Here is a 27,278-nt window from a genome sequence, read left to right as displayed (position 1 = left end):
GCCAGGGCATTTTCCTTTACCCTGGGGATCTCATCATAGAATTCCTCATAGTTTGCACAGTCGTGTATAGGTTCTCCCTCTGTGACTGGCTTAGCTTTGAACGTAGCAGGGTTTACCGTCTTGCATTGCACTATTTTGATCGATGGATTAGAGATAATCACCTCATAGGCGGATGCTCTCTGAGATGTCAGAGTGCTCTTTGGCTTTTCTAATATGGCGAACAGCGAAAGGTCAACATACAGTGTCATGGTGCACCCCATCACAATGGATGATGCCTTTTCGATAGCGAATGCGGCAGCTGCTAGATTTTGTTCATATGGGAAGTGGCCCTTCATGACCAGGTCCAGACTCCCGCTGTAATAAACTAGAGTCTTGTACCCCAGCGATGTTCGCTGCATGAGCACTGCCGTCATAAAATTGCCATCGGTATGTGAGAACAGGTAGAATTCCTCTGCATAATTAGGAATCCCGAGAACTGGGGCCTTACAAATTGCCCTCTTGATTTCTGCAAACCCCTTTTCCATTGCCTCTGTCCATTCGATTTCTTCCCTTGTCGCCTGGGACTTCTTTAGGGCCTGAAGCAAGGGTTTGGTATACGAGCTGTAGTCGAAGACCCATGCTCTGACATCATTGCACAGGCCTAAGAAGCTTTGCATTTGTTTTATTGTAAGCGGCTTAGCCGTGTTCATGATAGCTTCAGCCCTTTCTGGGGTTACCTTTTTCCCTCATGAGAAATTAGTTGCCCTATGTACAACACTTCCTGCTGACAGTACTGTAGCTTTTCCTTATCAACTTTGTACCCCTTCTCAGCCAGTATAGTTAGTAGCTGGACAGAGTCGCACCTGCATTGCTCTTCAGTGGTGCTGCAGATCATAATGTCATCTACATACTGCAAAACAACACTGTCTACTGTAATATTGCTTAGGTCCATTTGCAGGACTCTGATGAAAATAGATGGAAACTCACAATACGCCTGCGGCACCCTCGTGCTTTTCAGGCTCATTTGTCTGAAAGTGAATGACATCAGGTCTTGTGAGTCACGGTACAACGGAATTGAGAAAAATGTGTTTTTCAAGTTGATCACTGTGAAATATTTTGCCTCAGTGGGTACATTACATAGTATTGTGGATGGATTAGGGACAAGAGTGAACTCGGCTTCAACAATATCATTTAATGCTCTTAAATCCTGGATTATACGGCAAGACCCTCCCTTTGATTTTTTGACAGGGTAAATCACTGTGTTGCAAGGTGATTCTGATGTCACTAGGATGCCCTGCTCCATCATGGCAGAGATTGTCTTTACGATCCCTTCATCTGCCTCTCTGGACATGGGATATTGTCGTGCTCGTGGTAAAATCGCTCCCGGTTTCAGTTTAATTTTCACTTCACCTGCCCCCTTCAGGAGTCCTACGTCATAGGGCCCTGTAGTCCATACTGCGGCAGGCACTTGGGCCATGTTGTCATCGAAGTTTTCTGGACGTACCAGCGCCAACATCATTCTCTGTGGCACCTCCCGTTTGATCATTTTGACCCAAAATATGAGACTCACTTCCACCCTTGTTTCTTCTAGGTCAGGGTGCTCTTCGAGCAGATCTTCATCCGTGACGTCAGTCACTTGATACCCTTCATCAGTGGTGATAATCGCACACCATTGTCTGCCTTCGTCATCATGTCCTTCAACCAATACCAATTTCCCTCGCACTGTGGCAGATTGTATCATTAAGGGAAATACTTGTCCCTCCTCTTCGTGCATGGGTATTCTTGGTTTGAACAGAAACTCATCAGAGGTTCTCATAGTTTTGTCTGCGAGGCCTGGCAGTCCCGCCATAAGCACTCGTACGCCATATGCAAAGACTTCTGGTTCTAACGGTATAGCTCTCATGACTATACGTCCTGAGTATGCTCTGATCATTTCGCACACGTTTGAATAATGCATTCCTGGGGTGGAGCACACTCTACCATTCTCGGTAAACGAGATGGTCATGTTTAAATAGTCATCAGGTCCCGACCCAGAATATTTACTGGGGTCTGACGTGAATATAAAAGGGGTACATTCATTTTGTGCTCTCCCACTGAGACTGGAAGCGTGTCTGTAAAGGGAAGTCTGCTGTGAGCTCCAGTGAGACTCAGAGTATCTATAGCCTCACCGGACAAGGAAAACTTGCCTTCTCGTATGCACGAGCATGTTGCACCCGTGTCAACTTAGAAGGAATATTCTTTCCCGCCTATAACGACATTCACCCTAGGTTCCCTATTAAGGTCTGGTGTCACTGATAGGATAGAGCACATCAGAGTCCCCCGTGAGCTGTCCTATTTCATATATAGGTTCAGCCCACTGTATACTTGTGGGTTCCCCCCAATTCCAGGGTTAATTCCCCCCTCGGAATTAGTGCCCTGAGCCATTTGTGGCGGTGCCTACTGGGGTTGTCCCTGTGGCAAGTTCCCTATGTTCGAGGGTTGAACCACTTGCTGCGCACATTGCTGCAAGCCTGACGCCTGCTGCTGCGCTGTGTGATTTTGTGCACCGCCCTGTTGCGAGACAGCAGGCTGATTCACCATGCCTGCCCCCATTCCTTGGCTGTTTTGCCACATGCCTTGGCTTCTGCACAGGCGCGCTACGTGTCCTGTCATTCCACACAGCCAACACACTGGCAGTGGTCGGGCCATCTGTCCATCTGGCATAGCTGGACTGCCCATCTGCGCGTTCTGAAAGCCACCTTGAACATTCTGAAAACCTCCTTGGTTACCTCGAAACCCTCCCTGATTACTCTGCCATCCTCTTCCTCCAAAACCCCTTCCTCTCGGGTAAAATCCCGCTTTACCCTGATTATTCTGCAATGGGTTAGTTGCTTGCTGTGCACTTGGCTCAGCCGTGCTTGGCAACATGGCTGCCTCGAGAGCATACTTTGAGAGTTTCTTTTGCACCAGCTTCACCTCCTCGCCCTTACGAGTTGCCTCCTTTTTCCCGGTTCTTTTCTTGCAACAATCTACAGTAGTGTGCAATTGTCAACTGTATTCCGGCCCATGGTTTATCTTCTATTCCTACCAATTTCTTGAGCTGTTTTTGCACCAGTTCTGGTAACCCTTTTCACAATATATGGTAGAATACAGGGATAGATTTTGTCCAAGACTCATGCGTTTTGAGTACCCATGCGTCTTGAAAATTCTGGATATAAATCAACGGGTCCTCTGAATCTTTCATTTTTCGAGTCATTATAGCTCCCTTATCGGACGTGTCTGGAAATAGCATTCGAAGCGCTTTACACACTGCTGCTCTGCATTATTAAATGGCGCTCCGTCATGGGAGGTGTTGGTTATGGTTACCCTAGGGTAGCATGCCAGCTTCCGTACATCGTCTGCTTTTTGACCAAGTATAGAAATTAGGAGGCCCTTAATGTCCCCTATGGCTAAGGTGACACCCCTGTCATTTTCTCTAACTCATGTATCCACTTCCCGGCTCCCGATGTCAGCATTGGAAGCTTATTTTTCAGGTTCTCCCAATCCATGTGTGGCCATGGAATATATTGTGGTCTTACTCCCCCTTTCTCTAGCAGCGGGAATTGGAATGCACAGTCCTCCTTCCCTTTCCCCATAGCTCTCCGGTTTATCGCAAGGGTCTCATTCCCGCCTTGCCGTCTACCTGCCAATGCCCTTAATCTGTCTGTATAGGCTGGTGCTGACGCCCCCCTCTTACCTTGGGGTGCTCCTTCATGTCGGCTGAACTGTACAGCAGACTTTGGTGTCCTTGTTACGGTCCCACTAGCGTCTGACCACCATACCCTCTGGTCCCTTGGGAGACACTTTTCGTGCCGTCTCCCTTCTTCATATGTCTCATCCTCCGTTTCCCCACCGGAGTCAGATTCTGAGTGCTCCCAATTTACACAACTCCTTGCATCCTCTTCATTCTGCCTTATCTCTAGTCTGTCTAGGGACAGCCCCCTGTTCCCACTACTTTGAGTGACATCGTCCGTGTCATACAGCTGAGTGCCCTTCAAGCCGTCTTCCCTTTCACCATGGGATATCTCTTCTAACCCCATCTCATCATATATTTTATCAATCGTTTCCCTGATGCTTCTGGTGTTGAAGTCATCATCAATATTTGTCCCGCTTATACCTTGCATGTGTCACCTAGTCGTGTGCAGGAAAACATTCTTCTACATCTTCCCATTCTACAACAGGATTGGGTTTTTTAACTTCCCGCTCCAAATATTCTAGATCTCGTGCCCTCTGTCTGCGCTTATGTTCTGCTTCCTCATCTATTTCTTTTCGCTTCCTTGCTTGTTCTCTAGCCTTATATACTTCCTTCATCCGTTCATTTCTACGTTCCTTTGCCCTTCTACTTTCCTCGTCTTCTCTTCTCTTCGCTCTCTTCTCATGTGCTCTTTGCTCTTCTTCCAACCTTTGCATGTTCTGCCTGTATTTCCCATAGGCTGCACACTGCGTGCGACTGAGCGATAATCCTTGCTCTTCGCGATATAGTTGTTCTCGCCTTAGCCTGTCCTTCTTTCTTATCCTCTCGTCCCTCATTTCCTCTTCTTTCTCTTTTTCCTTTCTCTGCGCTTCATCAGGCCTTTCTCTCGGCCTTACATCATCACTTCCCTTTCCATCTAATTTCAATAGTATCTGTCCTCCCATCCATTCGTCTTTTGCGAATGCTAACTCATCACCTCCTTTCCACTTCTTTCCCTCTCTCTCTTTCTCGAGAGGTGAACTAGTCTGTGCCTGAGCCTTTCTTCCACCATCGCGTCTCTCCTTGTCCCCTGGGACTGCAGAGGCTAGATTACTTTCCTGCTCCTTCTCTTTGATCTCGTCACTACTGCACGTAAGTGACTCATATGCAGGGTTGCTATAACCCGTGGCTGCCTTGAGTTCTCTTAGCAGGTACAGACCCTCTGACTTACTTCCTTCGATCACTGGTTCAGGCGGGGCTGGTGGCACGGTAGGCGTCTCACCCCCCTCTGTACATACATTTAATATCCAATCTGCGGGTAGCTCTTCCTCCTTCGTCTGCTCGAACATTTTTCAAAGTTTGAGAAAAGCAAGGCGTTTTTCTCGCTTCTTGCTGGTATACGTGGCATGTGCTGTAAGATGGCTTTAGACAGGGACCCATTCTGGGGCCACGGTATAAACATCTTGTGGGCAGTACCTTTAACCCACTCTGTGCTGTATTTCTTGAGTTTTGGTGCATGCTTGGGCAGCTGCTTGCACAAATGTGCAAGCGGGGTAACTTCTTCCATTTTTTAATTTCGTCACCAACAAGATTGATACAGTTTTTTAACCTACCAATGGTATGAGCGAGCACCAAATACGCAAGCTCCAATCCAATCTTGTCCCGCCAAAATGTATACTATCAATTTACTCAAAACCCATCAATTCACTGGCGATTCTCTCTTAGTTACAGAATCGCATAAAGCCAAATAACATTTAAAACTATCGATGACGCAATCACTTTACATTCGACGTACAACGGAACACATATGACAGACACTTGACAGACTAGAAGGACACCAGCTGGTCATACATATACCTGCCTTCTAATCAATACCCTGTCATGGGGTCTAAACAAACTTCCTTGATGACGTCTTTAACCGTCACCGTAGCTTAATTGTCCCCCCTCTGTGGGCTATGAGTTCACATTTCTTCTGACCGCTGTATTAAAGCGCAGGATCAAGGCTAATCCTTACGTTTTTATCTCAGGTGCCCCCCTGGTAATCCTTCGTTTTTATCTCAGGTGTCCCCCTGGAATCCCTTGTTTTTCTCTCGGGTGTCCCCCCGGTATCCCTTGTTTTTCGCTCGGGTGTCCCCCCGGTATCCACTCTTTTATTTCGTATGCTCGAGTCATTACCCTCTATATATATATATACACAGCCTACTCTACTTCTAATTATTTTAATTTTTTCCACCACCCCTGTTACCTTTCCCTTACTTGTTCTAATGCCTACAAGACATTTCACTCACCGCTCACATCTTTTTCCTCTCTGGAACTTCGGGATCACCGCCCCGTCCTCTTCCAGCCTCTTAAGGTTTTTCGTCCGATTGGCTGCTCGTGGGAATGAGAAGGGTTATGCTTAGAAGGCAGGTTCCTTCAGACCCACTGCAGTTTTTTGAAGTTTTACTCTATCATTGTCCACGGGAAGCTTCTCAGTCTACTCAGCCGTAATGGCGAAATGACTTGTGATATTGCTGAAGGCCTAGAGTTACTTTGTGCCGTCGGTCTAAAGGTGTCTTAATATTATATAATCAATAATTAATGATCAATGGCCGTAACCATCATCACACTACCAAGTGTACAGAGGGTCTAATGACACTGACGGGCCGATAGATCAGTGCGCACCCTCTGGTACCTGTAATACAAGATAGCTGCACAATGTGAGGACTGGGGGTGCAGAATTCACTTACTCCAACACGACTCAATAACGAGGACTCAGTAGTTTGGCAAAGGGAAGTCCGTTTAATGACTAAGTACATCAAACAGGGAAACAAAAGGGAATCGGCATTGTTGCGATCACCTATATCGCTCCAACTTCCAACTTCTTCATACAAACAGTAACCTCTATAGCAGATTCTCGTCATCATTGACGTCTAACTCTACAAAACTCGTCATGCCCTATCATTGGTTAGGAAAGGTAACTTAAGTATAGGTGCTATATCTGTATATGGTAATAGAGCTTGTGGATTGGATAACTCTTATCGGGTGGGCGTCTACGGCCCTCCCTCTACATCACACGTGATTGATGTCACTAAAAGTACGACGTCCTATTGGTTCTATTATCTATAGGACCCAGATAACTTGGTCTCTTGTGATTGGGCAGGTTACACCCCTAGACATAAATCCCCATTTTAATTAGCAGCATGCAGAATGGACACCCAGGTGCCTGTTGTCCCAGGTTTCACCCTGCCTCCCTTCCATCAATCAGTATCTTAGGGCTATGGTCAATTAGTTGGCTGGGTATGGCCTCGGAACTGTAGCCTCTTATCAGGAAAAGTTATGGCATCCTCGGGTTCTGGATGACCTTAGGCGATGGTACCTCTTCGCGCCTGGCTGGTCACGTGTCTATTCACCATGAATCTGCTTCAGTTTCCAGCTTTATTATATTTAATTCTGCTTCGGCCCTGCCACCTGCCTGGGCCTCTCTTATCATGACCTTCTCGGGCGGGCTGGTATCCTCTGAAGTTTGATTCTTGCAAGTTGACACTCTCCTCCCTTTCTCTGGATGACCTCGATTTCACAGGCATGAGCCACTCTTTGTTAAGTTTCGATTCCGCTCTTCCCCTTGACTATGGCTGGGTGTGAAACTGGGGCTGTTAGGCCTCTGGCAGCCTGGGCACATTTCTGCTTTACAAAATGGAGTCGCACTTGTATAATGTGTTTCTTGAGGAAGATATTTAGTTGGCGCATGCCGCTTCTATTATTCTACTAAGCATAGCAAGCAGTACCATGTTCTTAGCTTCTTGCGTTCAAAGCATATTTACACACGTTAACTGGTTGGTTACTTCCATCTTGTCTTATAACACGTTTCCTTATGTTTTGACATCTTCTCTTTCATGTGTCCATTACATCTATTGTCATAACTGCTTGTTCTAGCGTGTCATCTTCGATAGCTGTCTTATTCACTCACGTGCCTGTTCAGGCCCTTGTGCCATTTCCACTGGCCCTCCATTAATGCTCTTGGGGTTTCTTCGTGGACCGTATGTAGGTACCCTTCATTTCGTATCAGCGGCTGGTATGGCTGTCTGATAGCGTACCGTGCTGCCCAGGGTTGTCTGGTTATGGGCGCTTCAACAGGTACAGATCTTCTAATGTACACTGGGCAGAGTTCCAGTGCGGCTCTCTGTTGGTTAATTTGCTCTTCATACGTCACGTACCTTGGCGAGTACCTGCCTGGTACCTCAAAAGGAAGGGCAGGGGTGCAGGTCATGTCTGGGAACTCCTCTACAGCTCTAATCGGCGGACCTCTTTCCACCGGACTGGCTGCTTGGCATGGTACGCATGAGTGCACAAACTCGTCCACCCTTTGCTCCAGGTCCGGGAACCACACCTTCAGTCTTAGGCGTGCCTTGGTCTTCGCGGTTCCCTGGTGCCCCTTGTGGGCCAGCTACAGAACTTTCATCACCAAGGCTCGTGGGATGACGATCTGGCGCCCTCTCAACAGAAGGCCATCCTCCGCAACTGAGATCTCTTGCGCACTTTCCACAGCCCTTGGAGATCTCTCTGGGCCCCGGACCCCCTCCTGGCGTTGTTATTGAGCACCACTCTCCATTCTCCACTGTCCATGGCCTCCTTGATGATCAGAAACATCTCATCTTCATTCGAAGCGTCCGCAATCTCCTGGCGCGACAGGGCCACTGGCAGGGCTGCCTCCACAATGCTGTGCACCATTTCGACGCAGTCCACCACCTCGGCTGTGTCACGGGTGCGCCCGGCCCCTGGATGTCTGGACAGGATGTTCGCGGGTTATGGGTGCCCGGGCGATACTGCAGCTTGACCCCATATTCCATCAGCGACAGCATCCACCTATCGATGCGTGGCGGTGGCTTAGAGGAGGCACCCGCCATGATTGGAATCAGTTGCTTGTGGTCTGTTATCACAACGACCAGTTTGCCCAGAATGTAGATCCTGAAGTGCTTGCAGCCCCACAGGATGGCCAGGGCCTCCTGCTCGATCTGGGAATACCGTTTTTCTGTTTTTGTGAGCGCCTTGCTGGCATATGCGATGGGACGCATGGGGCCCTGAGAGTCTGCTTGCATGAGCACAGCAACCAACCCCACCAGGCTGGCATCCACAACTATCTCGGACTCCCTATCCGGGCTAAAGTACGCCATGGTTTCCTGGCCCGAGAGAGTGTTCTTGATCTCGGCAAACACCTTTTGTTCGTTCGACGTCCATGCCCATGTAGCATCGTTCCTCATCAGGGCCCACAAAGGCTCAGACAGCAACGCAAGGTCGCGGATGAACCGTCCACAATAGTTCACCATGCTGAGGAAGCTTCTTATCTCTGTCGGTGACTCGGGCGGGGCCGCCTCACGAATGTCTCTCACCTTCTCTGGGTCTGGTGATATGCCCCCGGCATGGAATATGAACCTGAAGAAATCTATCCGGTCCTTGAGGAACTCACACTTCTTTCTGTGCAGGATCAGCCCCAAGCTTTTAAGTCTCTCCAAGGCACGCTCCAGTCTCTTCAGGTGTTCAGACGCTGACTGTGCGAAGACCAGGATGTTGTCCGACATGTTTATTACTCCTTTGAGTCCCACCAGGGCTCCCCAGATGACGTTCTGGAAGACCTCCGCCGCTGATGAGACACCAAAACGGAGTCTTTTAAATGGGTATAGCCCTTCGTGGGGCGTATAGGTGGTAATGTACCGCGACTCCGGGTGGAGTTCAGGCTGATGGTACCCCGACCTCAGATCCAGCTTGGAGAAGACTTTTGCTCCTTGCAACTCGCCCACTATATCGTCCAGCGTGGGTGTCAGGTGACGCTCCCTCTTAATTGCGGCATTTGGCAGTCTCATGTCCACGCAGATGCTGACAGCCCCTGGTTGCTTGGGCTTCGGTGCCACCACTATGGGCGAGACCCACAGAGTTGGGCCCTCCACCCTCTCAATAATATCCAAGTCTATGAGTGATTGAAGCTCTTTCTCCACCTGCGCCCTCAGGTGGAACGGGATTCTTTGATGCTTGAGGGCCGTCAGCCTTACGGACCCATCAATGTGGAGTCTGATTGGGTCGCCCTCAGCTTCCCTAACCCTTGAAAGATGTCTTTGAACAATTGCAGCAGGCAATCAATGTCTGTGTGGTACACCGCTAGAGTGAAGTGCACAATGTCAAGGGCTTCAGAAGCAGCACAACTCAATAGGGAGTGCGGGCTCACACTCGTCACAAAGAATCTCGCCTTGATCTTGTACAACCCATGCGACACCGGGTCTACAAAGACACCCTCAATAGGCAGCAGCGTATCCCTTCCAAAGGAGTAAATCCAGGCTTTGGACTCCTCTAACTGGGAAGGGCCCGGGAGGGCTTCATAGTGTTTAGTGGCCAGCACACAGACTGATACCCCTGTGTCTATCAGTACTGGGGTGGGCACATCACCAATGTTCACCGTGCATGTCGGATGCCTGCTCTGCCTTGGCCCGGTGGCAATGTTTGAGATGAAAACGATTTCCTCCTCCTCTTCTTCCTCCTCGGCGATGTCCAGATCTTGCACGCCCTGCTCGATTGATGACACACCCCTCACGCGCCGGGCATTGCCCCGACTAACCTTGCTGGCCCCCTCGACGCCACCACTGGAGTTGAGGCCCTGCACACTTTTGCATAATGTCCCGGTGTGCCACACCCTCCGCAGACTCTTGTCTTTGCAGGGCATTCCCCAGCATGTGGCAAGTCATATCCACAGTACGGACACGACTGGGGGTTTCCAGGCGTAGGAGGACTGTCTCCTCTTCTGGGGGGCCAGCGCGGCCTTCCTGGGGCAGAGCGCCCGATGGCAAAGGCGTCCTCACCCTTTCCTGGGTGCATTGCTGCGTCCATTTTCGCCCCTCGGGACTCTGCCAGTTCATACGCTCTCCCAGTGTCAAGGATTTGCGGCAGCGTCAGGCCTGGCTCCCTAAGCATCTGCCTTCTCAGCTTTCCTGAGCTGCACCCCTGAATCAACTGGTTCCTCACCATCTCCTCCTCATTCACCCACCTGCAGGTGCTCGCAAGGTGTCTCAGCCGTGTACAGAACTGGTCCAAGGACTCCTCCCCTTTCTGCTTCTCCGCACCCATCACACATCTGTCGAAATTGACATTCGCCATGGGGAGAAAGTGGTCTTGGAGTGCCTGTTTCACTGCATCATATGTGACCACCTGAAGATCCAGTGAGTCATAAATACTGTGGACCTCTGTGCCAGCCAAATATACCATCGTGGCCACCTTCGCATCATCATCCGTCTCTCCTGAGACCCTGAAGAACATTTCTAGCTTCTTCACCCACAGTAGCCACTTCGGCCCCAGCTTGGATGGTGGGCCTGTGGTATCGAATTCAGGCATGGGCGCCAAAGTACTGTGCAACCTGCATGGAATGGCGCTGGGACTCCCTGTTCTCCCTACTCTCCCATGGTGGTGACTAGGTGGAGGGTTAGCCCTGGATTGCCTGCACTGACCTTCCGGTGTCTAGGATATTGTCCCGGCACCAAAAGCTCTGGATGGAGGCGAGGTGGGCCTGCAGCAGGTGCGGGAGATGCCTTCAGCCTTTACCTTCTTTTCATAAAGATGTGCCACGGCCCTTACCACAAAAGGACCATGGAGTGTCCAGAAATTGTCAAAGGCTGATCCGGATCACAGCCGGCGCACAAGCACCCATGTGGGCCACAACCGCCGTGATCCGCGTGTGTCTCAAGATGGCCACCGGACACGTGCGTAGGTTCGCGACCGCGTGGGGTAAGAACGCACTATCTCCGACTCTACAGCAGCTGGAGCAATGTTGCGTTCCCCACCATCGCCGTTCCTCGTCGCCAGTGTTAGAGGCTGCATGTGCCCCCCAGGGCCACCGCATACACACACATGCTCGTATGCATGCATGCAGGAACGTACACGGGACACGTGTTGCTGGTACGGGGTCCCGCTGCAACTGCTGTCGGGACCTCCTTTATTAACAATGTGCATGCGTGGCCAGGAACGAGGCTCACGCATGCGCACACTGCGTATGCACTACGCAACAGGGTCCAACCATGGATTCGCCTCTGATTAATTCAGAAAGGAGTGCGTTTCTAGGCCCAGTAATGAAACTTGCAATGGAAAATCATGGTGAGTTAATTTAGGAAATCGACCAAAATGAACGCATCTTTACTTTTCTCCATGCACCACTCCAAGGTTTTCAAAGAGATTTCTTTTCGAACAGTTTTTAAGGGCTAGAGTTAATTGTACACTAAATGAGGAGCGGGTTGAGCGCTCCCTGCTGTGATCTGAGTGTGATCTGCAGGTCGCAAGTTCGAATCCCGGCAAGGCCAACTCAGCCTATGTGCTCTGTAAAGCGCTTTGGGTTAAGGCGCTATATAAATAACATATCATTATCATTTAGCAATGTTTGTTTGCAAGAGTATATACCTGGTTAAGTTAACCAGTTAAACAATCTAATAAAAAATGTTATATTTTTTAACAGGTGTAATAGGTTTTGGTAAAACAGCAACATACAGAATGATGATCGACATATTATCTATGAAGCAACATTTAGTGCATTCAGCAATAATACACACCAATTGATACTAAAATAAACAGGCATACTTTACAAAATAAGAATCCTGACTTGACCAAGACTTTGTTTGGTTTTCCGATGAGGGAACCATTGAAAACAACAACTAGTTAAATTAAGTGGAGCATTCAGCGGACTGCATCATAACCAACAACGCGGTTATCCACTCTGATTCACTTAACATCGTGGTAGCCTCAGAAACGCGATGGCATCGATGCGCTATGCAATGAAATTTCTATGATTGATAGTCGCCATAAAAACAATATCAACCTGTAAATGCCTACAGCAGTGATACAAATAAGAAAAGGGTAGCTCTCTTGGATGCATTTATAAGCTGCCCATCTGATAACTTTGATACTCCAATTATATCACATGCTGTTGGCAATCGGGTGGTCACAAAAGATTAGGGTGATGGCACTACACGCTAAGTTTCTCTGCACGGACCGATGGATAAGTGGGTATCTTCGGTCCAGACAAATACTCCATATCCCAATTTAATGGCTCTGACGACTACACGAAAGCTACCTGAAAAGGCCAGCATAAGCACTGTGGCTACTGGATTTACTAGGCCGCTGCTAATGCCAACTTTTCCTCAAGTCATGCCTGGCCCCGAGCAATCACCAGACCACCCTGCCAAACTGATATGAATTTTTTCTCCTTGATGGGAAAACTAGTAAAACTGGAAGAAATCCATCCTAAAAGAGACTACATGCCCCCCACGCCCTCACAGGGGCTCCAAAATGAAAGGACGTTTACCAATTGGCCAGGACTGCAGTTAGAATAGAAATGTATCCCCTCTTGGAATATGTTGGAGGAAAGGACCCACACATCTCTAGGCTTTTACATTCAGCGTTCTAACTTTAATTTTGTGATCTTTTAAAATCCAGCCATGATATGCCTCAGGGGCACTAATCATATCACAGTTGGCACTGCCACTCTCCCCCAGGCCTCAATTCATTTTCTGGAGCCTGATCAAATGTCTCTCACTGATCTGGCACTTCTTTTCTCCTTCTTCAGGGAACAAATTGAAATGTAATCCCTGTCCTAAACATTTTCCTTTTGCGGCTCTTGGATCTGGAGCAGCTTAAGTATTTGGATTTATTGTCTCTATTGATGGTGAAGGAGAAATGGTGTCTTGTCAGATATACTTACAGAGGAAAACAACGGTCGATGGGACAATCCTGGGTCGAGTGCCACGCAGTAGATGAAGAGACCGACCCATGTTGCAGTAGAGGTAGAAGTAATAAAGTAGAGACTGTTGAGGTCACTATCAAAAAAGACCCAAAGTTGTGTGCCTTATGAGCGGTGGAGAGTAAGTCGTGTGAAAAAGTGATAGGTGAAGGAAGGAGAGCAGGGGCGTAGGATGCTGGAAGCTAAATCTTGCCAGTCTTAGATGAGTCGAGAACTAGACAGTGGAGTGCCATCCAGCGATGGATCGCAGAAAGAGGAGCAGAAATAAGAGCTAAGAGTTCAGCTGTAAAAATGGGGACAAACGAGAAGATCTGCGTATTGTCTGTAAAGAGGAGGAAGGAGACCCCAGAGGAGGAGATGATTTGACAAAGGGAGGAAGTGCAGAGGGTGAATTGTAAGAGGCCCAGTACAGAGCCTTTGTAGACTCCGAGATGGAGGTTTATTCAGAGGGGCTCGGGGGTCTGTCCCAGGAGATAATAATGGACTGATGTGAAAGATTAGGGCAACTCAGTCCAGAGTGATGTCCTGGATGCCGAGGTCTACAAGGGACTGAAGGAGAGAGGAGTAGTCCATATATAAAAGGCAGTCAAGGCAGATATGGAGAGAGGAAACATTAAAGTGAATGCACAGGTCAGATAAATTGAGGGGTAGATCAGACCTGATGAAGTGTTGAAGGGTTTTAGAATAGTGGCGGCGGAGATAGAAAGGTCGGTATTTGGTATCAGTCATGCTCTTCTTCAGGGTAGATAGAACATTTAGAAAGTCATTGTCTGGCCGGCTGTGATTACACCAATGGAAAGAGAGAGGTTGAAGAGGGGAGAAGTAGCAGCAGGACTGATGTGAGGGCTGGTGCAGTAAGGGTTGGCAATCCTAACACCAGGTGCGAGCTCTTGAGGAGATGTAGAAAGAAAAGAGCATAAAGAGGAGGAGGTAATAATGGATGGCGGGGGGTGAAGAAGCAAAGAGATGGAGGGTTAGGATGGTGGTCAGAGTGTCATGGATTATTTTGATTTTTGGAGGGAAGTAGTCGGCAAAGTCTTTAGCAGAGAGGGAGGAAGAGATCCCCCAAGTGCGAGGAGGAGTCAATGTGCATTGCAATGTAGAGAAGAGTTTGCATGGGTGTGATCATAGGGTAGTAATTAAATGGGTGTAGTAAGCATGTTTTGGTAGAGTGCATGGCCATAGTGAAGGATACAAGGGCATTCGTACAGGCAAGAACAAGAGGGGGGCCCGACATTTACAGCACTGCTGGAGGTAGAGGTGCCTTTGTGTTTGGGGAAACTGATCAGGGGAGTTAGCCAGGTTTGGGAGTGGGGAATTGATGGGATAAAGGTGGAAGAGGGTTAGTAGATATCAAAGTGTGAATGTGACAGCTAGGTTAAAGTCAGAAAAGTCTTATTTAATCGAGTAGGTCGGGAGAGTAGGAATGTTAAGGTGGGAGGACCGGACTTCGGCTAGATAAGGGACCAGGAAGCTTGGTTTGAATTTTGTTTGATTGGGTGAGACAAGAAAGTAATAGAAGGTCAAGAAATTCACCCTGTGCCATCACCCTGTGGTTGGTTGGTCGGTTTTGGAGTTAGACAAGTGAGTGGTCAGAGAGGAGTGAGTCACGTCGAATATGTGGGACACAGAGATTTTGGGGCATTGATGGGAATAGAGTCAAGGAGGAGGTTCATTTCAGAGAAGTTGAGATGGCTCTGGGGCCAGTAAATAAGGAGGGTGGTGAGAGATGTCGGTGGTGAGAGTTGGGTGCCAGAGAATTCAAAGGTGCGTGGGAAAATGTCAGATGGTGGAACGGAGTCAGTGGAATGAGCCTTGTTGATCATAAGGCCAACTCCTCCACTATTTCTGGAAGAGCACAGAGAGTGCAGGAAGGAAGCAGAATTAGGATGGCAATGTCAGTGGCCTCAAATGGAGTAATCCACGTCTCAGTAATGCCCATATCTACCAAAGGAGGATTTTTAGGAATCAGAGTGATCCATTATGAAGGAGTTTTTATTGTAAGAGCCCACTTGGGAGTGGGGGGAGAGGGTAGGAAGAAGCAAGCATTTCTACTGGAGTGGCAAGGAGGGCAGATAAGATTAGAGGAAGTGGGATGGCCAGGTGGGCCTTTTATGACTGATGCAAAGGGTACAAGCGCAATGGCGAGATGTGGGGAATGAGGAGGAAGAGATATGGGGAATGAGCAACGGGGAGAACATCAGTATGACCAGGGTCTGCAACCTTTAGTTCTCCAGATGTTTGAACTACAACTCTCATCAGCCCGTGCCAGTTTAGCAAATGGTGAGGGACCACAGGAGTTGTAGTCAAAAATATCTGGAGATCCCAGATTGGAGGGTGATGGAAAGGGGAAACAATAGGTTGAGTGAGGGATGGATTACAGGAGTAGGGATGGGAGCTGAGAGCAAAAGGGGGATGATGTATGGAGGAAGATTGTCTACACCGGGAGGGGGTGATGTTTGGTGGAGGGTAGTGGGGCACTTGGGTTAACAGTGTAAGCAGTGACCCTGAGATAGCACTGTAGACGTTCAGTAAAGTGGTACATTTCTGGGCCTTAGTCAACCAAAATGCAATTCTTTACATACAATACAAGGGCACAGGGACTTAGGGACCAACATCTAAGATGGTTAATACATTAAAAGTGTGCAGGGCCTAAGGCATACTAAAGGCAAGATTGTACATACAGCAGTAGTGCACAGGGCCTTAGGCAACCAAAATGCAGGGTTTTATATCGAGCAGGAGTGCACAGAGCCTCAGGAAACCAAAAACACAAGATGTTTAGATACATTACTAGTGTGCAGGGCCTTAGGCAACTAAAATGCAATTCTTTGCTTACAATACAAGGGCACAGGGACTTAGGGACCAAAATGTAAGATGGTTAATACATTAAAAGTGTCTAAGGCATACTAAAGGCAAGATTGTACATACAGCAGTAGTGCACAGGGCCTTAGGCAACCAAAATGCAGGGTTTATATCGAGCAGAAGTGCACAGAGCCTTAGGAAACCGAAAACACAAGATGTTTAGATACATTACTAGTGTGCAGGGCCTTAGGCAACTAAAATGCAAGATTCTACATAAGTAGTAGAGTGCGGGTCATAGGCAACCAAAATACACTGGTTTGTATAGTATATCAGTGTACATGACCTTAGGCAACTAAAAATTCAATATTTCACATATAGTACTAGGGTGCATGGTCATAAGCAACCAAAATGTAAGAATCTGCATCGGCTACTACTGTGCGGGGTCCTAGCCAACCAACAGTGTAACAAGTGTATAATGCTTAACGTATATCAGACTTTTGCATAGCTAGTCTTCAGAGATTATGCTACTGAACAGAATGCATCCTTCCGGTCTGCAGAGTTGTCAGCTCTGCAATTTTTATAGCTGACTGTTCCCCCAAGGGGGAAAGGGGATAGTAACGGGGGGGTCAGAGAGGGGTATGTGGTTACCCCCATTATAATATAGAAGACAACGATTATATGGCAACAGTGACATTGAAATGATCATACAGTCCACTATAAAAATAATGGTGGAGAGGAAACCACATAGAACCCAATCTACAGTCAATCACTCTTGAGCTTTCAATTAGTCACCTTTATTCAGACACATATGCCCAGGTGTGGGTCACAAGCTGGCCATGCACCTGGCACTCCTTGCCCACCGCATCACTGCTCTCTGCCCCAACTTTCAGTGCTATGCGGATGACACCCAGCTCATTTTCAGGCTACCCTCGGCCTCCTCTCCCTCCCTCATCTCTGACTGTCTGTCTGCTATCCAGGAGTGGTGTGCTGCCAATGACCTCTGCCTTAATGCCAGTAAGACTGAGATTCTCCTCATCGGCACACCCGCTCCCTCCTTCCCTGTAGCTCTCTGGCCGGCCTCTCTTGGCCCTCTTCCTGCTCCCACCTGCAAGGCTAAAAACCTCGGGGTCATCTTCGACTCCACACTCTCCTTCTCTCCTCACATCTCTGATGTCTCCTAGAAGCCACACTACCAGCTGCACCTCTTGAGAGGTATTCTCCCTTTCCTCACCTTCCCTCAGAAGCTCACTGTCTCCAGGGCTCTGGGTCTCTCTAGGCTGGACAATTGCAACAGCCTCTTTCTAAATCTGCCTGCTTCTACTCTCCGCCCTCTGAAACTTATCCAGAACAGGACAGCAAGACTTGTTCTTGGCCTCAAGCCCAGGGATCGTATCTCTCCAGGACTGAAATCTCTGCACTGGCTCCCAGTGTCCGCGAGGATTAAGTTCAAAACCCTCTGCATTGTCCACAAGGCCTTCTGGAGCCGGGGCCTCTACACCTTCAACTCTCTCTTCCTAAATATCTTCCTTCTCGAGCTCTTCGCTCATCCGCCTCCAACTCCCCCAGGGTTAGTCGCTTCTCCAAGCAACAAGTTGGTGGTAGATCTCTTTCCTCGGCTGGTGCCTCCCTCTGGAACAGCCTCCCTCAAACTTGAGAAGAATCATCTACAGTTCCGGAAGCACCTAAAAACCTTTCTCTTTGCTTCTGCCTTTTCTCCTCCTCTCCTCTGCTGACCTACTAGCTGTAACTGGAACTGCACTGGCTACCTGGACACCCTCTGATGTCGGACCAGGTCCCTCCCACGCCGGTGTCTCACACCTGCACTGTCCTCCTCGCAACCCCCACACCTGGGGACTGTTTCTGTATCCCTACAGTCCCCCTCCCAGCCCGTGACACCTGTTGTCTGCACTTATCCATGCACTTGCTAGCACTTGGGAACTGTTTCTGTATCCCTACAATCCCCTTGCAGCCCGTGACACCTGTTGTCTGCACTTATCCATGCACTTGCTGGCCCTTGGGAACTGTTTCTGTATCCCTACAGTCCCCCTCCCAGCCCGTGACACCTGATGTCTGCACTTATACATGCACTTGCTGGCACTTGGGAACTGTTTCTGTATCCCTACAGTCCCCTCCCAGCCCGTGACACCTGTTGTCTGCACTTATCCATGCACTTGCCACATGCTGGCAGCCACTTACTTATTGTTATCATCTTTTGCCATGTACTGCACTGTTCCTGCCCCTTTCCCACGCACTTGCGCGATCTGAATGACACCTTGCCTAGTAGGATCGTTGTCCGTCCTCCCTTTATTCCCCTTCCTTGGCTCGTCGTGCCTTGAAACACTTGTGTATAGGCGCGTTATAAATGCCATATCATATCATGTCATAAGCTTGTTGTGTTCAGAGACAGAAGCTACATTTCTGTTATGATTCCCAATTCCCAATTCCCAATAAGGCTAAATATTTCTGTGGTTGCTTGTAGTCCAGGAGGGATGTGATCTAGCAATTTGGGCTGGAGTGCCTCTTTTGGAGTAGGGCCAAGCTTGATTAACACACGGTCTTTCCCCTTCTGTAATAGCGCGCCGGGCTAAGAAAGGGAAAAGGGCCGGCCGGCCGGCCTCTCCACTGCTTGAGTTGCTCCAGACCTGGGCCTAGATCGGAAGATTTAGCCTGGGTTTGGAGCAATCCTATGGGTAGATTACCCGCCAAAGATGCTTATAATGAATTAATTAATTATTGAGGTTTTATAATGTGTAGAACAAAAACCATAGTGATCTCAAAGCACCTATAGTTGCCCAAGCATTAGGGTGTATTGTGTCCCTTCCCCAGGGTCATCAGACCTTAGTCTGTTAGAGGAAAATGAAAATAAGGGAAGTAAGATGGGAGAGGAAGATGGGAGAGAAAGTATAGAAGAATGTATCGGAAAAGAAAGTAGAAAAGGAGAAATGGAAGGAAACTTGAAATGTGTGAGCACTTGAAGGAAAAGGAGGTAAATAATGACATGTGGGAGTATTGTATCGATGCATGAGGAGTTCAAGAAAAGCTATGACTTTCCTAACTATAATGAAAGGCATGATGGATCGGGGTGACTACTTGGAAGAAGAAGATTCCAGCTATCAACCCCGCTTTGTAATACATTTTTAGAATGATGGGGTATACACCAAGAAACCGGTCATGTGTGAGTGTTAATGAGAGTGTCCAGGTTTGGGAGAGGGGTTAATCGGGTGCATTTGTCCTCTGCACGTGTAATACTCAAAAATAAAGGGAATATAAGTCTAATCTAATAGCAGAGAAGGGGCATTGAATTTCCACACTATCTCAAACATCTGTTGTAATGTTACACCATATTAAGCAGGCTGATCCTGCCCTAGAAGCACACAGTAAAGGCAAGACCAGATCCTAATCGGATCAAGGTTATTTTCTTCCCTTGCCAGATAGGCAGCTTCCCACCACCATCCTTACTCACATCCATTGCTTAAAAAAACAACAACACCCTTTGTCCATGTAGGTTTTAATGCAAACAGAAGCAATCCTGCTGCTTCAGCTATATAGTCCACTGCTCCAGACCATGGTCATCATTCTAAAAGGGCAACTGTTTGTTAAAAGGCCCATATGGAAAGGTTGTCTGGCACTTTAAGTACATGCTTTGAGGCCTTCCTGCGCTACCAAGGGGTCTTCAAGCAATGCGCAAAGGAGTAGGAGAGCACACACTCTTCCACTTTCTCCGTAAACACTGGATGCCCAGGTTGTACAAACGTGAGATGGTGGAGGAACAAAAAGGTACTCTTAAATGAGAGTGGGTTTTGGTCTATTGCTCCACTGGAAGCAAGGGCATGGACTGAGCAACATGAAAGTTCTTGAGATGTACTAGGAACTTTATGTGGCTAGTAATGTTGTTGTGGGATGTTTGATTTCTCTTGGCCTGAGGCTGGGCTCTTCTGGGAGTTAATGTTCATGATCCAGACTAGCCTACCCCTGCCGTCTACCTGAGTGGCATTTACCTCTACCTGCTAATAGAGGGCAGCAGGGTAATTTTTTATTCAAAGGGTTGTAGAGTCTGTTTTTGTATGTCTAGAATCAGCAATTTGGCCCTTTTTCTGAACTGAGTGCCACTACCATGTATTAATTAATTTGTTGGGGTTCTGTGGAGTGCTATATGTCATCGTCTGTCTTCTTCCGAGCTCTTGCCTTCCTTGTAAATGTCACATGACAATGCAAATATGACATAACAAAACATGACATATAATATAGCATTGCATAACACAATGTATCATAGCACGTCGTAACACGCTCGTTTTACCAAACCAGTTATATCCAAAAATTGAAAGGGGGATAAGTAGGTATTCACTTAAATAAAAACAAAAACTCCCATAAACGTGAAAAATGGCCTTGGGCATCAAAGTTAAAATTTGGAAGGAAGAATTGAAATAAAACATAAGGAGGGGAAATACGTGGAAGTAAAACAGGAGTGTGTGTGCTGGGAGCAGGGATCAGGGGGGTAGTAACACCGGCTGACCGAAGGTGTAAAAAGAAAAACAGGGGTCGCATTAGGGCTCTCACTCTTTTTTCAAATTTCTGACTGCAAGCCAGCGGTATTGTATTAAAACCTGTCAAAACACAAATTGATTTCCTCCAAAGCAGACTCACAGTTACTTTACCAGCAGCAGTATGGATGGGGAAAAGATAGTCCGTCACAAATCTGTTCAAAACCCAGGTGAGGTTTCATTAAAACCTGGTACTCTGTAATGTACTAAAGTGGAACATTGAGAAGTCACTTTGCACTAATAAGGTGTGGATATCTAACTGTCGAATTGTATATATTTTTTTTGCTGCTTTGAGATTATGGCCCTTTAGGAACGTGCATATGTATTGGATGGGATCACACCAGAGTAATTCTGAGTCCAAATAACGGAACCAATTAGGAAGATGGCAAAGTACTGTTTTATTAACAATTATCTCAAACGGAGATTACGATAAACATCAATGGACGTACGCTCAGTCTCTCAATGATCTCCCCACAAAATAAGACCTTTATACACAAAATGCATCAGAGTGAAACCATACTACGCGGCAATAGTAAATAAATCTATCAAGGGTCGGGATTGGTTACGGGAGACATCTAAGTATGCAATTCTATAGGAAAAACCTGGTACTCTGTAATGTACTAAAGTGGAACATTGAGAAGTCAATTTGCACTAATAAGGTGTGGATCTCTATTTTTTTTGCTGCTTTGAGATTATGGCCCTTTAGGAACGTGCATATGTATTGGATGGGATCACACCAGAGTAATTCTGAGCCCAAATAACGGAACCAATTAGGAAGATGGCAAAGTACTGTTTTATTAACAATTATCTCAAACGGAGATTACGATAAACATCAATGGACGTACGCTCAGTCTCTCAATGATCTCCCCACAAAATAAGACCTTTATACACAAAATGCATCAGAGTGAAACCATACTACGCGGCAATAGTAAAAAATCTATCAAGGGTCGGGATTGGTTACGGGAGACATCTAAGTATGCAATTCTATAGGAGCTAGGATTGTTATTGGCTGTCCGTTATCAGGTGGACAACGTATGCCTACCTCTAAAAATATGTCATTTCAGAAACATTAGATACACAGTTTCTTATTGGTCTCTGAACTATAAGGTCCTTTGTTATATGGACTGATATAATTGGTTGGCACGCTTGTGCCAAGTCTGGAACATTCAGTTCAATTAGCAGCACGTAAGCCCAGACCCAGGTCTAAGGAGATAGGGCATGTAACTACCTCACCACCCGATTAGCCCAGCATCTCTCATCACCCATGCCTTCTGCCATGACCTTGTCTTTGTACTTGGCCTTGCAGAATATCCTTGTCTTTGAGAATGTACGGGAGTGCAGGCACTCGCTATTGTGTCTCGAACTCCAAGTTCAAACTCTATTTCCATCCTTGGCTCGCGTGACAGGAGACCACGACTTGGTGCATTTTGCAGCTTTTAAATGCTCTAAATGAATTAAAGTTTGGCATCTTTTGTGTTCTATCTTCATCTTAATGTGAGAAGGTTCATCCTCTGCATACTCGTTCTTCTTCAGAATAGATAGCTGACCTTGGTTGTTTCAGTCTTGACTTGAGGCCAGACAGCCTCGCGATGCAGCTCAACAAGCCTACTATTCTTGCTTGACACAGTTTTCCATTCTTGCTTCATGGGCTCTGGCTTACTAAGTTCATGATACCAATGCCCAGTTTTCTGTGCAATGGCGGCTTCACGGGCATGCTATTCACTACTCATAGCTAGCTTCTATGGTGACTTATTCTACCTTGCTTTTCAGCGTCTGTACATTTGTTGACGATTGTCTTTCTGTGGCACCATGTGCATGTGTAATCATCATTGTTTACATTGAAAAGCTCACTCAATTCTTTACTTCATCATTAGTTTCTTCAGGATCCATACATTATCTTCCGCCAGTATCTCGGGACGTCGTGCACACTTCTTTATGACATCATTAATTCATTGGTTGGCTTCCTTTCATATTCCTTCGGATTTTCCTCCTGTAGGTTATCATCACGTAGAGGGTCCATTTGATAGGGTTGTCTCAATGGGTATCTTCTTTAAAACACTTGCTGCAGTCTTGGTATTATAGTTGGTGTTAGACAAGGTACAATCTCATGTTTCCAATACCAGGGAGGTAGGGGGGTGGAATCTCCTGCACATGCACACAGCTGCTCCTCTACATTCACCCCTCTGATCGAATCCTTCACCACCTCCTCGATTCTCTCAGTGTCCTTGTATTTTCTCTTGAAGAAGTGTTTCTTCAGTATCTATATTTTCATTACCCCCCTCAGAGTGCCCGCTCTTTTGATGTGTTCATCCACGTTCCAGATCATGTAATAACACTGTCCATTTGGGGTATAGTAGTCCCATGGCCCCACATATTTCTTGTGATCCTTTGAGTACCAAAACGTTGTTCCTTCAGGTGCTACAATGCTGGCCTTTGTGTAATCGCCAACAGCATCATCAGTCAGCTCATTGGCTTCTGGCTCGCCCTTGGAATCAATCATGATCTTCATTACTACTGCCTTCTTTGCCATTTTCTGGCATTGTGCAATTATTATCTGGATCACACAGAACACAAACATGATCAACACTAGTATTGCTCCAAGGAATTTGAACAAGTTTGCCATCCAATGAGGAATCCATGAAAACAGGAAGGCAAACCAGCTGTCATCTTCAATGCCATCTGTTTCTTGCTCCATCTTTGTGTGCAAGTCAGTTAGCATTGCTATGGCCTCCGTCAAGGTCCCATTTTCGCCATCATGAGAAGGTATTAATGTGCAACATGATGACAGGACATCGGCGCAACACCTCCTTCCATTGCTGTGATCATGCTGAGGACGTACCTGTTCTGGAGGGTCATCAGTGGTATGGGCCCTAGCTCTTATGCGTTAAGTCCTGTTATAGTAGCATTATTTGTCTGGAGAAGCTCCCACCTGGTGATCTGTAACCATTTGTCATTCACCGCTGTTTGAAGCCCAGACATAAATATAGATGTCATTATCATGGCAGCATTGCTGAACAATTTATGTTAATCAGGAATAGCTTCATAGGCCTTCATTGATTTAGATGAGGAGGAATTCTTTCTTTTCATCCGTCGGAGTTCAAGTACCCTTCTTTTTCTCAAATGATCATCCACTTTTGGGAACTCATCAATTTTCAGATTGCTTTGAGGAATCACCAATGCTGGAACATGGAAGAACACCAAGGAGCACACTTTGCCGCAGTTCTTTGGCAACTTCATATATGCTCTTTATCCACAGGCCTAAAATCGATCCATCAGAACAGCCGTCCCTTTCCTCATTCCTGGAAGGTCGATCATGGTTTTGCAGTCTTTTTTTGTCCAATGTAATTCTTTCCATGACCCCAGAACACACATTGTAGCATTAACTAATGGAAACATGGCCACTGGGCCGGATTCAACTTCCACCCATGTCAATAATTTAGAGTATTTATCCCAAGCCTACAGGCATTCATCATTCACCTTCTGTATTCCTTGCATGTTTTCCTTCCTCAGTAAATTAGCTGCACAGGACATCATTCCATCTTCCCATCCTTTGCTTGTACTAACTCACCCATAGTTCAACAGCTGTGATCATTCACAGCATCCAGGAATCCAAGCCTTTTCTGTCATATCAGAACAGTTCATCCTCTTCATTTCTTTGATAATCACCTTATCTTGCCCTGCAGGATACACATGCATCTTGTCTGTCCATCTAGGCTCCTTCTCCATCTGAGTAGTCTTGATATAGTCATCTTGATATGGCAACGACTGTCTTGTTCTCCATCGCAGGGTTGCCCAACTCCCTTAGAATAATCATCACATAGTACATGCTGCAAGATGGCTAAGGCATTTTTCATCAGATGCCGACACCTCGTTCAAAATGATTGTCTTAACTGTATTCATGGCATAGGGGATGAGAGAGCAGACATAGCAATTCTCATCAGATGCTCTTTCTCCCACCTTTTTCATGTGTTGATACAACATATTATTCCCCAGGTGAGCTGAATTATCTAGATAGGTATTTATCCCTTGGTTATCTTCCTCTGCATCCCTTTTGTGTTGTCTACCATACCCATAGAGATCAAAGAAATGATTGTCGTTTGTACTCATAGTAGGGAAAATCATAGTAGCTCTTTCTTCAACAGGACCATTAGGATAATAGTGGCTATGAAATGTAAGGTACAAGAAAATAAAGAGAATACACATACATATGTATATTACGCATATAATTCTGGAGAACCATTTGTTGTGCCATCCTAACGCTTGCTGAGCTAGTGCTCTCTTGATAATCACATTTTCCTCCTCACAAATCATTTTTAATAAAAATAGCTAATTCGTTTTACATTTGTTACTGCACAATCTGTTCAATTTTGGCGAGAAGGAGTCTTCTTATCACTGGACCCTTCTTAGGATCCTAAAAAAGGTATGACTATTAACATCCCTTCTGACGAGAGCAGGATAAGACTGAAGTGTAAACACAAAAATAGCCACCACAAGCAGATGTGTGTCACTGTCGGCAGGTATCATGTATTTTATCAATTTTAGAACAAATATTCTCCACAAAATGAATCTGGATACTGACGCCTCTCCCAATTTCTAATCAAAAATGGATGTTTAGGCATGATGTCAGTGCAACATGTATTTCTTCAAAAATATTTCTAAAAGTTTATTTCAGCCTCTGGAATTCCTCTGTAAGTCTTTTGCACTTCCTGCTAAAATATATAAGGAGTGTCCATTGAATTCCAGTCTGAAGAAAATATGTGCTAATCACTCGCTATCTTATCGCCCCTCTTCTTGGTCATCGACTGAGTCTTGCTACTGGGTCAGCAACCATTGGAGGGGTGGTTTCGCCTTTATAAGCCTTCACATCACGAAGATCAGCCAAGCTCATCTTCCCGATAGCTTAATTGCAGAAGGGGAGCGTTCCTCAACGATAAAGGGGCCATTGAACTAGGTTTGTGCCACCGTCGAGTAAAGTTTTTTATTAAAATCAGGTCCCAAACATATAATTTTGGTGGTAGCAATAGTTCACTTGGATTGGTCACCGGCTCATCCTCTTCTGTGTTCTTAGACCTCTCCCATCGATGCTTGGCTTGATCTGAAATGAAAGAAATACTGCTAATCATGCATGTCAAATAATCGTGCATTTCACCACCTAGAGTCATTGCCACACTATGGCATCACTCCTAACCCTAGATAGAGGTGTAAGAGCCTGAATGCCTTTCCCCACTAGTTTGATCAATTTTCGAAGAACCAGCAATGAACGGAATTTCCCCTCCCGCCAAAACACTTTCCTTCACACAGAGTATGTCATCATAGAATTCAACATAGTTTGCACAGTTATGCACATGATCACCTTCTTCAACAGGTTCGGCTTCAAACGTGGCTGGATTCACTATTTTACATATTAATATTTTAATTGCTGGACTGGAAATCATTACTTCATATGCTGAAGCTCTTTGGGATGTTAACATATCCTTGGGTTTCTCTAAATTGGCAAATAAGGCATGCTCCACGTAAAGAGTCTTAGAACAGCCCATTACAATACTTGTAGACTTCTCAATTGCAAATGCGGCAGCCGCCTAAGATTGTTTGCAAGGGAAATGTCCTCTCATAACTGGGTCTAGAATCCCACTGTAATACGTCAAAGGTTTGCTCCCCAATGTTGTCCTTTGTGTAAGCACTGCTGTCATGACGGCCCCATTTGTGTGCAAGGATAGATAGAAATCCTCACCATAGTTGGGAATCCCTGAAACTGGAGCTGTACAAATTGCTGTTTTCAACTCCTCAAATCCTTCCTCCATTTCTTCAGTCCATTCTATCTTTTCATTGCCAACTTGTGCCTTTTTTGACGCTTGCAAAAGTGGCTTGGTATATGAGCTGTGATCAAACACCCAGGGTCTGCAGTAATTGCATAAACTCAGAAACGGTTGCATCTGTTTCACTGTGTTTGATTTCGGTGTTTTCATAATTGCCTCAGCCCTTTCGGGTGTCACTTTCTTTCCTTCACGTGAAATCAACTGACCTATGTACAACACCTCTTCCTGACAATACTGTAATTTCTCCTTGTCAACCGTATATCCTTTGCCTGCTAAAATAGTTATTAGTTAGACAGAGTCTTGCCTACACTCTTCGTCTGTTGCACTACAAAATCACTATGTCATCTACGTACTGTATCACCACACTCTTGAGATCGATATTGCCTAGATCCATCCGTAGGACCCTGTTAAAGATTGATGGGGGCTTACAGGAAGATATGTATGTTTTAGTCTTTTTTTGTCTAAATGTAAAGGAAGTCAGATCCTGTGAGTCCTTATGCAACGTGATCGAGAAAAACGCATTTTTCAAATCGTTCCCCGTGAAATACTGAGCTTCGACTGGGATGCTGTATAATATTGTCGCAGGATTAGGAACTAAAGGAAACTCTGCCTCTACAATCTGGTTAAGAGGTTGCAAATCCTGGATAAATCGCCACGACCCTCCTTTAGATTTTTTAATTGGATACACTGCGGTATTGCAC

The 27,278-nt window shown here is 46.4% G+C and overlaps 1 protein-coding gene and 1 long non-coding RNA gene across 3 annotated transcripts in view; one reads left to right on the top strand and one right to left on the bottom strand.

The window, feature by feature from the left end:
• The window catches only part of PDE7B (phosphodiesterase 7B), a 1,355,672-nt gene that overhangs the window by 785,464 nt on the left and 542,930 nt on the right, over window positions 1-27,278 (top strand). The gene's annotated exons all lie outside the window — the stretch shown is intronic.
• The window catches only part of LOC138453686 (uncharacterized), a 30,795-nt gene continuing 25,052 nt past the window's right edge, over window positions 21,536-27,278 (bottom strand). Inside the window, exon 2 of the long non-coding RNA XR_011260494.1 lies at window positions 21,536-25,856. This is a non-coding gene — a long non-coding RNA (uncharacterized lncRNA). The remainder of the gene's footprint in view (window positions 25,857-27,278) is intronic.

Source organism: Ambystoma mexicanum, chromosome 4p (assembly GCF_040938575.1).
Source record: "Ambystoma mexicanum isolate Mex_15411 chromosome 4p, UKY_AmexF1_1, whole genome shotgun sequence".
In the NCBI taxonomy this organism is placed as follows: domain Eukaryota; kingdom Metazoa; phylum Chordata; class Amphibia; order Caudata; family Ambystomatidae; genus Ambystoma; species Ambystoma mexicanum.
This window is presented reverse-complemented; position numbering and strand designations above follow the sequence as displayed.